Below are 16,964 nucleotides of genomic sequence, written 5' to 3'. Positions count from 1 at the left end.
TAATGAATGTTTACAACACACAGGTAACAGAGTAAATATTGGACTCATCAATTATGGAGGTTGAGGGAACTGGCAATCAAATCCCACGATTATTGTTAGTGTCGTGGGCGACATGAGCCCTGACAGTGGCTGGTGGTCACACATGACGCACGGTGCGGGGCACAGGCATGAACGCAGGCATGCACACACAGACAAACAAAGACACACACAAGGCACAGACACAAACACACACACGCACGCGCCCTCTCACCTCGTCATTCCATGAAGCTGTCTCACCTACACCAGATAGGGCAGAAAGGGAGCTTGTTAACATTGTGTTGGGGGAAAACGGAGCGAAAGGAAGAGAGATAATGGGAGAGAGAGAATGACGGATACGGAGGGAGGAAAAAAACATTTAAATGATATTGTTATCATCAAGGGCAGTCGCTCTCAAAGCATGGGTTGGTAACAATTTATATGGCTCACATTTCCAAAAGGGGTATAAATATTTATTACTTCACTGTGCCTGGGTGAGCAATGATTACTTTCAAAATAAATGACAAATAAGGGGCTTTGGTTCCTTTGCCAATGTTGGTGTGGTCCTTTGCTGTAAAGGTTAGTTAATCAACGAGCGAGGGGAAAATAACCTGTGTTGTTGTTGTTTCTGGCTCAGTAAGTGTATGTGTTTTCCTTTGCTGCATAATAGTCTGGAGACTTAATTTGTGTGGCGCTCAAAAGAACTGCATGTCTAGGCATGGCGACTCGGACTCTTCCTCTAACTTTGTGCTGATGTCTGCGCCTATCGTGTTTTGACAGCACCTCTCTCCCGCTATTCCACATCATGTCTATTTTGGACTGCAGGACCCACGGCACAGAGGAGGTAAACTGACACCTTCTCACAATTTCCCAAAAACTCCCTCATTACAGCAAAGGACTGCTGATGGGGCTTTGAAACCAGCCGTTTGTTTAAACTAGGCGGGAATACGCATATAGGCGCTTCCCTATCTCCCTGGCTTTTTTGCTTGGTCAATTAAAATGTTCCAGCATGAGCAGGACCTGCAGGTGCTTACCGGGTCCGATAGCGACGCCATTTCAAATTTTTTGTTTGGTTTTGTTTTTTTGTGGGGGGGTTTTTTCCCCCCCGAAACAAGATGAACATGGTTTGCAGATTGCATTTTGCAGGCTAAGTGTCTCTTAGCATCTGTTTTGGCCTCCGAAGAAAGCTGAAGGGAGTTGGGAGAGGAGCAGGTGCCGGCTTTATGCTGCTGTGTTACCTGCTCTGTTCGAGCGGCTGCCTTGATCGGACGGCTGCTACTCCACCCAAGACACAGCTGAGTACAAGAGGGGGGTCATTAACATGTAATTACATATGTGCACGTATTCACACACACACACACACAATAGAAAACCAGCACTGGCAGCGCTGCAGCATATACTTAAGCTCCACCCAGAGGGACCAATCTATGCTTTTACGGTGAACACCTGTTACCTACCGCATATGTACAGTACTGTATAGGCTAAGTGGTATACACAAACCAGCCAGAGGTGCAAAATTATATCATCCCTTCAGGTTGATGTAACCTGAAAAAGCACGGACCGCAAGATTCCCATCTAAGTTTTGAAAAGAGTGGCACTGTTATGCTCAAATGTGTGAATTAACTGCAGGCACACTGAGGACGGCCATAATGACTCCATATTAGAATAGTGGTACAGCTGTGCCTCAGCCGTTGGGTGTGCAAAGCTGCCAAGGGCTGGGAACACACATGCGCACACACACACACACACACACACACACACACACATACATAGTAAGCTAATAAATTGCCCTGACACACCCTTTGGCAGCAGCACAACCCACCGCAACCACATCCCCCTCGCCCACAACCAGTCTAACTCCTAATTTAGCTGGGTTTAAGAGTGAGACACAGACTCCCCCATGCAGACTCCACTTCCCAGGCAGGAAGCAAGGAGCTGGGAAGAGAAGTCGTTTTGTCATAGGTTTGAGGATCTGGAGGGTGGATTAAACCCTTTGCACTTTTGGAAAGCACATTTTGCCTGAAATTACACCGGGAGAGAGTGGGAAAGTGGCTGGAGGACGTCACATGCGTAGATGTACACAGAGACGGGGCCAAGTGGAGAGGAAAAACATGCTAGCAGGGTGCACAAACATCTATTTGGTACTTTTGCTCACTCAACATGATGTCAGCCATGTTGACTTTTACACATTTGGCTTTCTTCACTGTGAAAAGACTGCAAAATGGGACGAATTAATAGCACTCTAATGCTGATAGGCATAAAGAGGAACTGGCAGCCTTGCAAGCAAGTTTGCTGTCCCCTGCAAGTGGCCAGATGGCCTGTGTAAATCTATATGTGTGACTCTGGAAGGCCGTACACCCAGAATGCATTGGACTACGCTGGCATTGGTCTGTCACAGCCTGTTACTCTCACACTGGCCCTCGTCAGTCCAGCAGGGGGACCGACTGATTGTCCCAGCCTCCCATAACCGGCTACCTCAGTGGGGGGACGCAGATTGCAATACTGACCCCTCCAATCATGCAGCCTGGATTCAGCCCCACGAATCGCTCATGTTCATTTTGACTCACATTTACTTGTTAACCATGTGACCATTTGAATTCATCCTGGCCGTCCTCGGGGCTGCTTTCCCAAATTCACTATAAAACAACTTAAAACAACATTGTGAGGCCGGGAAGTATTACGTTTTAATTAAATGAGCGCAGCCATTATTTTCTCTTCAGTAATAAGGCGGGAGAATGTGAGATGTGTTTGTGAGGACGGCAAGTGCGACTGTCGAGAGGCTCCCAGGCCCAAAAGTTGTATCATCACCGCTCTTAAGTGCTGCGCAAACAGCGTTTACATGTGTTGACACTGCCTCTACATCTCTGACGTCAGCCGGCATCGTTAGAGCGGAGCGGGGCAGGGGAGTGAGAGGTATTAACCGCTGGGGATGTAAAACTGAAGTGAAGCTGGTGAGGCGTGAGGCTGCCCCGAACGCCGCCTGCCTGAATTGTGATTCATTTCTTATTTTTCTCAGGACCTCTCACTCTCTCTCTCACACACACACACACACACTCTCTCTCAGTGTGCTTTTCTGTTTAGTATGGCAGGGCAGGGTGACTGTGCTCAGGGGGACATTTTAACTAACTTGTAAATGGCCCGGGTGCAGCTGTTGTAGTCTGAAAGAGTTAGCAGGAAAGGAGGTCATTGAATCACCCCTCATTCTTCAGCATTGACAGTCTCTGTAAGGCAGTGTGGAAGACGTCCGTTCTCCCGAGACTTCCATTTTGACAGACTCATTAGAAAGCGCACACACTACTTGTCTATATGTTACGTTTCCATCTCTTAATTTCAGCCTTGGCCGTATAGTGTCAATAAGAAATAACGGAGTCAGGTCAAAGGTCGCTGAGCGCTAGAATTGGATTGAGGGGTTATTTAAAGGCTGCCTGTCTTTTTAAAGAAATCCGTGGAATTATGAACACACTCACAGACACAGACGCACACACACACACACACACACACACACACTCATTTCGTTCCCTTTCTTTCCTCATGTGAAGTGACAGCCGGGTAAGTAACACCACCAGGAGCATGGACACCCCGACGAGATCCAGACCTCATGGGCACCATCATGTCTAATAAGTTTATCATTAATTGCAGCCTTTGGGGACGTTTGCTCTTGAATTAATTAGTCTTCAGCAACTCTGGGCTCAGCAAATGAGTGAGGAAACACAATTCATTTACCAGGGCGCAGTGGCCTTTGTCTTATTTTACGTCGTTCAAAACAAACAACACTCATTGAGAGGCATCACTGTCTATTGCGCCTGCCATTTCCACTTGACTTTATTCTCTAAATGACTGTAATTCTAAGTACATCATCAATCTGTCCATGTGAATTAATGAGACTTCCCCTTTTACTCCAGGTCCCCAATGAACACAATGACACTTCAGGCGATGTTATCTGACAAAGCAATATGGTAGCCCTGGATTATATGTGAATTCCTCCATCTTGCGAAAATGTCAAACACAGAGGGGGGAAAAAAAGGAAAGAGGGACAAGTCACTATAGCCCTCTAAGTCAACTATTTAGCTTCTCCAGCGGTGGACCCAATTTTTTTTTCTTGTTAAATAATTGAATTATATGAGCAGGAAGAGGGAAGAGTGCGGGCCAAGTGTGACTAATCTGCACACAGTGACAGAGAAAGGAATTAAAAGGCCAGAGAAGCAACGCTGTGAGGAGCACCAACAAAGAGCAGTCCCATGCCAGCACCAGCCAGCATAATGATACATACAGTTGGATCGAGTCCACAGCCGGAGAAAAAAAACCTGTGGAACAATGGGCAGGATAAGAAAGTCCTGTGTAGCTCAGTGGATAGAGGATGATACTAACACTGCCAGCGCTAGGGCTTTGATTCCCACTGGGGCCCCTCCATGCTCTGAAAAAATTTATATATTCATGGCTCTGTGTGCTGCTTTGGATAAAATTGTCCACCAAGCGGTGCATGTTACCATTATACATAACAATTTGGAGAGAAAGCACGTATATACAGACACATGCACACATACTGTACAGACACACACCAGATTCCATCACCAGCAGGCGTATACAGTAGGCCAACTCATCAATGCATCCCCGTGCAAACAGTTTATCTGTCCATATGCATGCATAGTGACCAACACACACACTATACACACACAAAAACTTCAGCTCATACTTTCATGTTCATACAGAATATTCAGAACAGTCTATTTGATGCTTGCCCCTATCACAGCAATACTTCAAAGCACCATTTTTCCTCCATTTCCTGATTATTACCTCGCTCAGCTGTTCAGACCGCAGTGCGATGACGAGACTGACGGGTCAAGGCAGGAGAAGGGACAAAGAGGTTAGTAAAGGGAAGCAGCTGAAATCAAAGAGGAAAGGCAGCTTAGTTCAGTGTAGCAGTTACCTCACGCCGTCTCCAACGGTTGCTAGCTGGCCTTCAATCCCCATTTAAGATTAATTTGTCAGGGGCTTTTAGCTGATTTTCCAACTGGCCTTACGTTGTTTTGCTTGGAAAAACGGCAGCTGCTGCGAGCCCTTCAGAAGAGTGTCAAGTGGCACTTTGAAAAGTGAGGCTAACCAGAGACCTACTGTAGCGAGATAGCTAGCTGTATTTGATATTGTTATTGTTAGATTTTCGACACAATGCTAAGTGCTCCCTGAGACTTTCCTCAGAAGCCCTAGGCGAAGTGCCCAGTATTGTGTAGATCGGAGAAAGCATTTTCTCATATCAAGGAAACTTTTGAGCTCAGACCCCATGTAGCTACAGCATAAAAGCTGCCACTAAGCCATGTCACCTGGTACAGTTGCTGTCAGTCTTTCTGTTCCTGCAAAGAAAGTGACAGTGGAAACTATCTGAGATAAAGTGTTCTAATTGCTGGTTCAGTCCATTACATGTTGCGGCATACAATCTTAATTATAGGTTTTGGAGGCCTTAAAGTCTGACTAATACTGGCTAGGTTGAGCCAGCTAATGTGTGCCATTCACAGCTAGTCACAGCCAGTGTGTGTGTTTCATTCTCTGAATCTGGGCAGCCTGTGCAGCCATCTTGTTAACAGGGAGGCTGGACGGGGGACTGAAACGTTTTACGTTCTGCCAGGGGTGGAGGCAGACCAAAAAGCGAAAACAAACATGTATAACTGTGTTCAGGAAAGAGAAACAGGCACATGTAAAAATAACCCCAGCAGAAACAAGTAGTTCAAGGCAAGAATAATAATGGTGGCAAAGCTGGAAAGTCAAGCAAGTCATATGTGAAAGTTTCCTCCCTCACCTCTCTTCGGCGCGACCACTCGGGGCGATCGCCCGCTGAATTCATGCTCGGCCGACTTTGGATCGGCAGTCACGTCCGTCCTTTAAAAACCAGCACGCCAAACATGGCTATCAGCTTTCCTTCAGCCGCTGTCTATCAATGTCATACTGGATCAACAATGCAGAACCCTTCCTGACTCTCTGCTCCCCTGCTGCACAGCTGCAACCCCTCCACCTCTACCCCCCCTTCTGTCTCACACACACACACACACACACACACACACACACACACACACACACCATGCTGCACATGCACACGCACAGAGTATTGTCAAGGGCAGGTTGTGAACTCAGGCGCGGTGTAGTTGACTTATTTATTTATTTGTGTAACAGGCACACAGATCAATATGAGTATTCTGCTGTGGAATAAGGCTGGACTGTCAGGAGACAGTTTAGAGCTGACACAGCTTGGGATCGCTCAGCCTCCCCATCTCACTAGGCTTGGGGAAGGTGTACATATGTTCACACACACACACACACACACACACACACACACGATTCATAGAAAACTTCAGTACTGGCAGCACTGCAGTATATACTTAAAGCAAACATATACTTAGTGCAAAAACACACACAAACACACATACACACACACGTTTACACATGCACACAGCTTCTAAGAGTGTCTGACAAACACAAAACAGTGTGATAATGTGCATGCATCCACACATACATGCACAAGCAAACACACCCACACACAGACACACACGCGCATAAAAACAAACATACAATATGAATGTACTGGTACAAGTGGTGGGTGAAATTATTATACTGTACAAGCAATAACAAACAGAGAAGGTCATGATTTTGGATTAAAATTGAGTCACACTCAACTCTTCGGACGGCAAGTTTCCCAGGCACTCAATTCAAATGAGATTCAAATCAAACAGCCTTACACCATCGGTGGGTCAGCACTCCGCACATTATTCTGTTATAATAAGCACGCTGCTCTCGTAGTGCAGGGAGTGAAAACTGATCCGGACCGGCCCCTCCGCAGGCTGCACCGTCAGCCTAACCGACGCAGACACGACAAACACTAATTTCTGCAACCGTTTACATCGAGACAGATGACACTTGAAAACGCAATGATTTATTTATTTTCCCTCCCGCAGGAGAAATGGATTTCTGATGAGTTGTTCACATTTTCTCCTTTCTAAACTTTGTCCCCCCCCCCCCCCCCCAAGAAATGCCAAAACACTTTTCACGAAACATCTCTCTCCCTTTTTTGATATGACAATTTAATTAATTTGTTCTGACCTTGACCCTTCTGCCTTGCCAGTTTTTGGGCGAATGTGGAATGCAAAAAAAAAGTAATTAAAAGATAACCTGAACCATTAATTTCTCTCTACATGCACACTTTTTAAATGTGAATGCTAAATCTAAGGATGAAGATACAGAGTGTTACCCAGTAGTAAAACAGCAGCACTTAAATTCATCTGTCATGAATTGTAATGTAACAATTCATTAATCACAACTCTTTTTCAGCATGAAACACTTTTTCTAATATCTTTGTGAAATATAAAAAAAAAATAGCAAGATAGTTCACATAAGAGATGGCACTTAACATTAGAGATGGGTCATTCAGTCATCTCCATATCATTTCTGTTAGACTCTTTCAATTAGTTGTAAATTAGCTGTCCATAGTTAGAAGCCTGATTGCTTTACAAGCCTGGGCAGAGAAGTACAAGCAGGCTAGACTATCATCATGATATCACTGATGATTTTTCACTGATGACTTTATATAACAATAACTTCACTAACTACCTTGAATTATAGCACTGAACTGGCAACTTCTGAATCTGAATTTTCCTTGTACTTCTCGTTCAATAAGCCTTTGTACTCCTCTGAATGACTTGCTACTTGTTCCAAGGACAAAACCGTTGAAACCTCTTCTACTGGTGAAACCTCTACAGAGAATTTTGTAAAATGAAAAAGATAAACAATAAACAAACAAACAAACCTTGATAAAAGTGAGATCGTGCAAATAGCAAATCAGTGTTAAACCCACCCACCCCAGCTGGCATGCAGTCTCTCATTGTCCACCGTGCAGCAATGTCAGACGCGGTGTTATAAACTATTTCTTAGACAAGGTGATTCGGATTTTAGACTTAAGGTGTGAAAGAAACATGTCTCTCGTCTGGATAGATAGTGAGAAGTCATTTTGCTCTCCTTGATGCCATGGGAACCCAAACACTCATATCAGAAGTTGAAATTGGCAGCTGGGACTAAAGGGGCCATCAGCGTGACCCCCCCCACCCCCTCCATCTCCCATTTTGCAGGAACACCTCTCAGTTTCACTTAGAGAACAACTCCCATCAAATATGGGCTCCATCATCGCCAAGGACGACAGGCCAATATGCTGGACGCCGCTCTCACCGGAGAGAAGCGGCGTCGCCTCGACGACCCATAACAATACCCTCCGAAAAAACACTGAATTCAGAAGGGACAACGCTTTAGAGGGTAGCTGACTCTCTTCAAAGCTCTTATTACACTTTTACATTAAATCTCAGCTTGAGTGTCAGATGAGCTTCCAGTCCTCTCCCGACACAGCGAGACAGTGTGTGGAGAGAATAAGGGGGGGGGGAGTGAGAGAGACAGCATAGGTGTCACAACAGAGGAAAAAAAAATAAAAAGGCAAAGAAATGAAAATAGCAACCTCTTCCATTTTGCCAGCGCCTGGCTGGCACACTCTCCACCATCTCCATTAAATGGGAATTGTGTAGAAGAGTTATCCCTCTGGCCATTCTCGGGTGAAGGTATTCTGCCCAGGCCCTTGGCTTTGACAGGGAAGGAAGGAACAGGATGTTATTTTACACTTAATTGCAACTGTCAGCAGGTAACATCAGCTCTGAAAGAACAGTAATGTGACATGACTACAAAATAAACTCCCTTTTTTCCCCATCTTTTGAAGGACATCTGTAAGGCCCATTAACATACTGTATGGTAAGCAGTGGAGCCTAGCAAGCGGCTGGGAGCATAGCGCCAGCACTGCCACCTTTGAAAAAGACAAACAAAATATATTGCCTGCGCTGACGGGGGATGGTAGGTGCACGGAGAAGCATGTGTAGTAGTTAATGGTATGTCACCGACGGGGAGGAGAGGTCAGACCAAACAACTGCACAGGGAAGCTTACTGCATCACAGCAAACACACTCCCCCAACAACAAAGCCTATAATGGGGGTGTATGTCATCACTTTGGAGAGTGTGGAATAAATTCACTGGTGGCCAGTATGCCCACAGCCGGGCCTGGTCAGACAAAAAAAAAAAAAAAAAAAAAAAGAAAGAAAAAAAAAAAAAAAAAAGATGAGCCTCAGTGAATCCATAAATAAAATCTGCTGGCTGGTCTTTTTTCTCTCCTTTCATCAACTACCGTGTTATGCACATCTTGCCTTTGAAAATGAGGAATAGGAAAGTAAAAAGATGAATAAAGGAGAGTGCGGACCCAACTTATTCCCTCCACTACTACATCATTAACTGCTAGAACAAAAGACAGGGGAGGAACTATAGCTATTTCTACTGTAAACTGCAAGTAGAACTTACAAAGGAGTTGAATCAAAAGGTTTGGTGTGTGGCGAATGTTTCTTTGTAACTATATGAATTCCACCCATGCAGGATAGGTTTATCTAAGGCCAGTATTCGGTTGGTTGCTGTTGCCATTGAGCGCATCACTCATTACCCTTACAGCCGGGAAAACAGTGGACACTGCAACCCTGCACAGAACAATGGCCTTATTATCTGCCCTGATTTCCCAGGGTTCCACATTTCCCTCTGCTGACGGCTCCTAATGACAGAACCACCCGTGTCACGCGTTAATTCAGGGTTGAGGTCTTCATTTGCCTGCTTAAACATTTTAACAAGGATGGTCCATCTGTAGGATTTCACTCATTAGCGCATTTGCTCACACAGAGACGGGAGGAATGTGGCGAGAGACCCCAAAGACTATAATAGAGCGAGTGTGACTTTCTGCCTCGTCAAGGCGGATGAAACATTATCCCACACAAGAGACATGGAAACACAAGTTTGAGGGAGGATTTAAAGACAGACGCAGGCACCAGAATAAGTCCATCAGATAATAGACCATCTCCTCCCCAAACAACTCGCTTTCTGCTAAATTAACTCTGAAAACATTGATAATTAATGCATCCTCACATATGAGCAGGAGACATGGAAGTCCTTCAAAATTGTGCAGTGAGAAGGTCGAAGAATGACATCAAAGGAAAGTTTTCGTTTTTTTCAAAGTAATAAAATCTTTAAACCACATGGGGTAAACCAACATGCGCACACGCATTTATAAATGAAGAAGTTAGAAATGTTAAGAGGAGGCTGTGAACGTGCCCTGAATATCTCAACACTCATACCCAACCATAAAAAATATCTTGTGCATTTTGAGTGGATGCAAATCTATCCCAAGTAATGGAATATCCAATACCAAATGGCTATAACTGTCTGATCAGCTGCAGCTATAAATACTTATGAATATAACATGCTACTGTATGATATGTTCCTGATATTCTGTTCTCACCAGTAAGGAGCAATGCGCAACACAAGTGCGTGCCTTTGGGCTTTCGTGTTGCTCAGCATTAAATGGGCAGGACATACACGTCTGACTGACACATTTACTTACACATCTCGAAGCGAGGAGGTGGATCGTGATCCCCGTCTTGGTAGCTCTCTTGTTTCTCCTCCCAGAGGAGACCATCGACTTCCGCAGCAGCGGAGCCTCCTACTGCACTCGGTTACTGCAGGCCATCTGGCCCCAGTTCAAAGCCTGTTACAGAGAGAGAGAGAGAGAGAGTCTCTTCCATAGGGCCTGTACTGCACACTGTTCAACAGGCATGTCTTAATATCACAAAACCCCTGCAGGACGAGCTCTGCTGCAGCTCCGAGCCCAGTCAAATAGAATGTGATCTTATAAAACACCTGATCCAATAACATGTCTCGGCATAGGTAGGGCAAACTACGGGGAATGAACAATAAATCTGAGAGTTAGGATTTAATATTTTGTTAAGACATCCATCAATGGTAAGTGCCCTCTAAAGTGGAATTTGTTTTTAAATGCAGAAAGCCCACGGTTTCTCAGTCAGATGAACACCTTTATGGCAAACACATAAAAATGGCATGGACAGTAATTTATTGTGCTAACATGATATTATTGGTCAATAAAAACAGTGTTACTGTACACTGATTGCAGCTTCCTCTGATGTGGAGCTGGAACATAGGGGAGTGTTGTGGTCTGATGGTGGACATGAACTGGCTAGCAGCACACTCACTAACACATGTACTTCCCATTGTTTGAAGCAACCGCACGCTGATAAGGTCTTGGATAGCACTCTAGTTCAAGTGAACCACAAAAGGCTTCCTTCCTCTGCTCTCCAACCTCCCACAGTGAACTGAGAAGCCCAGTGGACGGTTCAAATACAGGGAGGAATTCTGGGAAAGAGGACAGGAGGGAGAAGTTCACAGTAGGTGAACCTCTTACTTGCTAGTGCCAAATTAGATGCAGTCCTGTCCAAGGAGTATGTGAAAATATGTTTTAGCATTTGATTTCATCTGCTTTGAGAGCAAGACGGGTGTGCTTTGTTGTATCATGCCAATTGAGTCTGCTAAGTTGTCTGAACAGTGTACTAATTTGCCTTTGAAATACTCTCCTATAACTTTCCTCAACCCATGTGGTACCTCAAGTAGATTAACACAAATCCTCAGAATTGATTGTAAATACCTAGGTGTGGATCAGACATCGACAAAATAAATTCAGCCTATTTGCAATAGATGCAAAGCTTGGGCTGAATTTAATGACCAGAACTTAACATCCCCTCTCCCCCCCCCCCCCCCCCCCCCCACACACACACATTTTTTGGCCAAAAACACAAATGACAAAGCGTAGTATTTTGTGATATATTACGTCTTAAGATATTTCTGTTGGATCTCTGCTCTTATTAGCTAGCTTACTCATTACTCATCGAGGTCGATAAAAGTCATAGATTATTTAATGCCTCTTTAAAGATGACTCAAAGATAAGGTTCTGGGGTGGAATAGAACATTTGGATTTAATGTACATTATGGTTTCATGCATATATTGTTTACAGTACTGATTTTAAAAGTGATGTATAGGCCACAGTATAGTGCCCTACAGCACAGATGTGAGGAACATGACCTTAAATCTCCTCCTTTACTGAAGTACTGTACTTGATAAAAGGTATATTGTTTACACGTGAACTTGCGGTTTTGACAAATGCATTTCCCATACGATCAGATTAAAATACATAATATCTCCAGGGAAGGCTATGAGCCCAATTCCCTCTTAACAGCCTCCGCCCCCTCCTTCCTCTTCTCATTACCGTCAAATGAAAACACCTCTTTTATGGTAGTGCATGGAATAGTCGTTTCAAGGGGTTCCTCCCCTCTGAGAGGCGAGCGCTTGTCGAAAGGACTGAAGCCGTGAGTGCTCAACACGATTTGTAACAGCGGAGTCAGCCGAATGTCCGAGACCCTCTGAACAAATGTCAGTTATATTAACCGAGCAGAAAACCCAGGGAAGAGGCATGTTGAACTTCCAAGCCAAAGCAAATACGAGAGACCCCCCTCTAATCTGAGCTGCGATTGTTCTCTGTCTGTTTTTGGAAAGCCATTTATCATCTCCCTACAGTATTACATGGGCTGTGAAATTGGCGACTTCGCTGCAAGTTAGTGTACAATTTTGCTTTAAAGGAGGTTGTCATTGCACGGCCTCGTCACAGGGATACAGAGACACTTACACAGCAGCAGCAGACATACAGTACACACACACACACACACACAGACAGACACACATAAATACAGGTCTGGGGCAGGCTCTCGTCCCCAAGATAATATTTCATCCACTAACCTAACTCAGGTAAAGCAGGTTGGAGCTGCGGACTGCTGTCTTTTATCAGCAGTGACTAGTAGAGAAATTTCACTGTATGGTATAAAGTGATCTATTGAACTCAGGATTAAGATTTCCTCTGATTTGAACGGTTGCTATGTTTTAGATTAGACTAAGCTGTGATGTCTTCCTCCTTGATAAACTTGCCCCGTCAGCAGGTTTGATAATGTCTTAACTCTAGACGACAGTCATATCAAAGCTAGAAAAACCCTAATGTTTCAAACGGGAACACGAAGGAAACAGGTGTACAGCACTTTGTGGGAAGGACATGTCTAACAAACTCAAACTCAGTTGTATGCTTTAGTTCTTTTTATGCAGACTAGCTGAACACCTTCATGACCCACAGTTTGCTTACTGAAAAGAAAAGTCTTTAGGGAAATACTATGGGATATGGAAATTAATCTTAGATGGCAAGATGAAAACTTACTTGACAAATTACCATTGCCCGCATGTTTCTCCACAAAAGTTAAACCCTTATGTTATTTTAATGAACCTTAAAAAAACTCATGGCTACAGTTAAGTGTCCACCCTTACGCTGCTTACAAATACGACAGTTTCCCTGAGAGGCATCATTAGGGAAAATCAGTCAATACAACCCTACATGGAAAATAGTTCTCGAAATAGCGTCTTGCACTGATGAACCAGTCCATGTGAATAATAACTAAGTTTGACCAGTGAACCTTAAAATATTAACCGTTTATACGGTTTTCCATGTGGTTTGCTCTGATGGCAGCTTGTAGTCGTGTTTTTAGGAGTTGTTATAGGAGAAGATAATGTTTTTAATGCAGGGGCAAGTGGAACAATCACATGTGGTGACCATAATGCTGCTAGGAAACATAAAGTCTCCTGTGCAATGTTATTACACTAAAACAACACCATTAAATCCAAAGAGGGGAAATGCATAAAAAGTGCTTTGTGGAGATCTTTTTGGCTTCCCACACATGCTCAATTTGTACAAATTGGGCATGCACCAACCTTTTCAAAAGTGGAAATAATTGCTCAGACAAATAGAAAGGAGAAAAAACCCCAGTAGAAACAACCAACAAGTATGTGCTTTGGTCCTTGGAGCGTAAATGTATTGAAGTAAGGAGTGTGGTATCAGGCTCACCATGGCTGATTACATAGCTTAATGGTCTTGGCTTCACCTCGTGTTTTACAAGCCCAAATGGTCCCAGTGGTCTGATAAATCAACGGCATATCGAGTCAGATTGCTCCAATGAACTCTTACCATTCCCAGGTTGCTAACTAGAGGAGTACACCAAATACTAGGCCAATATAAATATCCCTCCATCCAGCAGGTCACATTCAAGAAAGTCTGATTTTTCTCTTTTCTTTCTGGGGAGACTTGTGAAGCATACTTCCCAGCTTGAAACTTTGTGTCTCATTGCTGGAGACAAAGTCTCCAAACAGCTGAATAAAACGTGCAGCAGCTCAGCACTTAATCTTTAATAAAGCACAACACAACACCAAGAAAACATCCCCTGCTCTACAGGTGGTTTGTGGGAGAGAAAGGAGCTGTGAAAAGGTTACTGCTGACAGTTCAGCAGACTGCTCGTTATGTGCGCAGAGCCGTCCTGTCTCAGAGCGCCTCTTCTGCTAAATGCTATCACAGAATGTAAACATGTATGTGTTGTAGGGAAAGCCAATGTATCAACGGACGGAGTAACCCAGCCAATGGCCATACTGCAGTTACGGTCTTCTTTGATTTGGGTTAAGCTGTTTGCACCCATCTTTGATACTCTGCAGTTGAGTAGCTGTTGCCATGAATAAACCAGTTAACAGAATATTTCTGTCCAACTGTGGTGTTCAGTCCACAGATTGAAGTCTGCCAGCAAAAAAGTAAGAAAAGATCTCCTGCCAGCTAACCCCTGCCTATGTGACTGAGGTTGCTTCCAATACAGGGGAAAGGAATGATGATTTCATTAGTAATAGTAATAATAAATATTGCTCGCCACCATGTGTTTTGTTGACATCAAATTGTACCCAGAACACAGTGCGAGTCTGAGTTTTCACAGACGGCGAAAACCAAAAGTGAAGGGAGTAAGATGTCTGCATGCCACAGTAACCTGTTTAATATGGGAGGAAGCCAAGCATCTTCACCGGGTTTCTCATAAATGAACTTAATGAGCTTAAAGGGGTAAATCTAACCCAGTTATGGCGTTTACATGCTCTGACCCAAAACCGGGTTACTTGAGTAACCGGGTTAAAAGTGTAATCCTCTGTGCCAGTGACAGTGCTGAACAACCTCCATTCGTCAGTGCACACACAGTGAAGCTTGTGTTCCTGTTTCTTTCATTCCCACACATTTCCACATCCAGCAGGCAACACGCCAAACTGAGGCACAGTTATGACTGTCAAGAGATGGCTGCATAATAGCGGATATGTTGAACACAAATAATATTTTTGAATGAGAAGAGCTCACTTGACATATTCTAAGAAGTCAAATGATTTCTTCATGGGGATTTGAATAAGTCATGAACAAACATTTAAATCATAGTCATTTTAGAGACGTTGTTGTCCTTTGTGAATTACTTTGAGTGACTTAAGACCCTGGGAATGTCACATTCAAAATGTAATCTGTTATAGATTAGTGATCTTCTTACTGTCAATAATGTGATCCACTGGTATACTCAAACTTAATCGTGTAATTGGATTACTTTCAGTTGTAATGAAAATATGCACCAAAATCCAAAGAATATGCAGTTTAATAAACAATCTATTACAATCTACCAACTGTAACTTGAATTTAAGTTAGACATGCTGTCATCAACAACTGTTACCAACAATTTAATCATTATTAATTATTTTAGCGTCTACAATCTCCTAGTCTAATTGTTTTTCCTTCAAACATGTTTCTGAGTGATTGGATGAGTAAAAGTATTTCATTTGAGTGCTGAGATTTTAAAAGTAACTGTAAATGATTACCATTTTTGTAATCAGATTACTCTAATCCCATGGCATGTAATCAGTTTCCCAACATTTCTCAAGACTAGTGCACCCAGCTTGATCTCTTGGACACAGTGAAGTTACTGTAGGCCTCTGTAATGAGGCACAATACTGACCGAGGGTAGTGCAGTTATTTCCCTGGAGAACATTCTGGATAACATTTGATACGGATTAGTGACCATGAGGAGTCTTTGGAGGTCACCAGCACTTCTACCTTTTCAGCCAAGGTCAGATGTGAACTCAGCTGCTGGCAACCGACTTCAAAGTGTTTTTGGCAAGACAGGGAGAGGGTTTAAATCCAGACAACTGTGATTCTGCTTCAAGTTACAACAGTGTAAACAGAAATTCCTCCAGCAGAAAGCAGTATGAAATTTAATCCTCCACTTAAGATATTTTTTGTAGCTGTGTGCGCTAACTGGGCTTGACAAGCTCCATCATTCCTTGGCGGTTGAGAGAATCTACCGAAACTTGCATTGGAAACGACAATTTAACTTCCCTCGCCGGCTTCAGAGCTTCTCCTCTCCGTGAGAACAATCGGTTGCCAGGCCATGAGAAATCACACTGGTAGAGGAGGCAAACCGAACATAAATTCGCAGAATGGCCAAAGGCGAAGAAAGCAGAAAATGTGCAGTCTAATTCTGAGCTTAAATCTCAGAGAATCAAGACCAATTTTAATGATATGTAATTAAGGCCTAAACAAATTTTCCCCAACGGATACGATTAATGGGGAACTTATTACGGGCTATGGCACCCAAGGGGGTAATACATTCATACTAATCTCATGGCTGTCAGCCTAGGGGCTTCATTGCTATTGAAATGCCTTCATATTAAGGGCAAGGGAAGACAGGCGGCAGAGAGTCCAGGGAGTTAAAATTAGAGGTATAATAAATTAGCAGCAGTGTTGCTTATGAAGTCAAAACAAATGACAATCAGTAACTACACAACAACATGCAGTAGCTGCATTTTGATTAGATCTACCATCCAGTCACAGGCAAATAGCATCAATGAGACAGAAAGGTTAAGCGTTTTTTTTTGTCACAACAGAAAACAAAAATAGATGAAAACGGGGATAATAAAAAGCAAGAAATAGAATATGTGCAACACAAACTCTGAGAAAGAGGGCTACATCTACATCTCGTGTGTGTGTGCGTGTGTGTATATGTGTATGTGTGTCTGTGTCTATGTCTGTGTGTGTGTGTTAGACTGAGCATGTGTATGTGAAAGCCTGTTTGTGTGAGTGGATATGGGAGTACCGGGCAATACCACAGCA

Source organism: Centroberyx gerrardi, chromosome 9 (assembly GCF_048128805.1).
Source record: "Centroberyx gerrardi isolate f3 chromosome 9, fCenGer3.hap1.cur.20231027, whole genome shotgun sequence".
In the NCBI taxonomy this organism is placed as follows: domain Eukaryota; kingdom Metazoa; phylum Chordata; class Actinopteri; order Beryciformes; family Berycidae; genus Centroberyx; species Centroberyx gerrardi.
Note: the sequence above shows the minus strand (reverse complement) of the source record.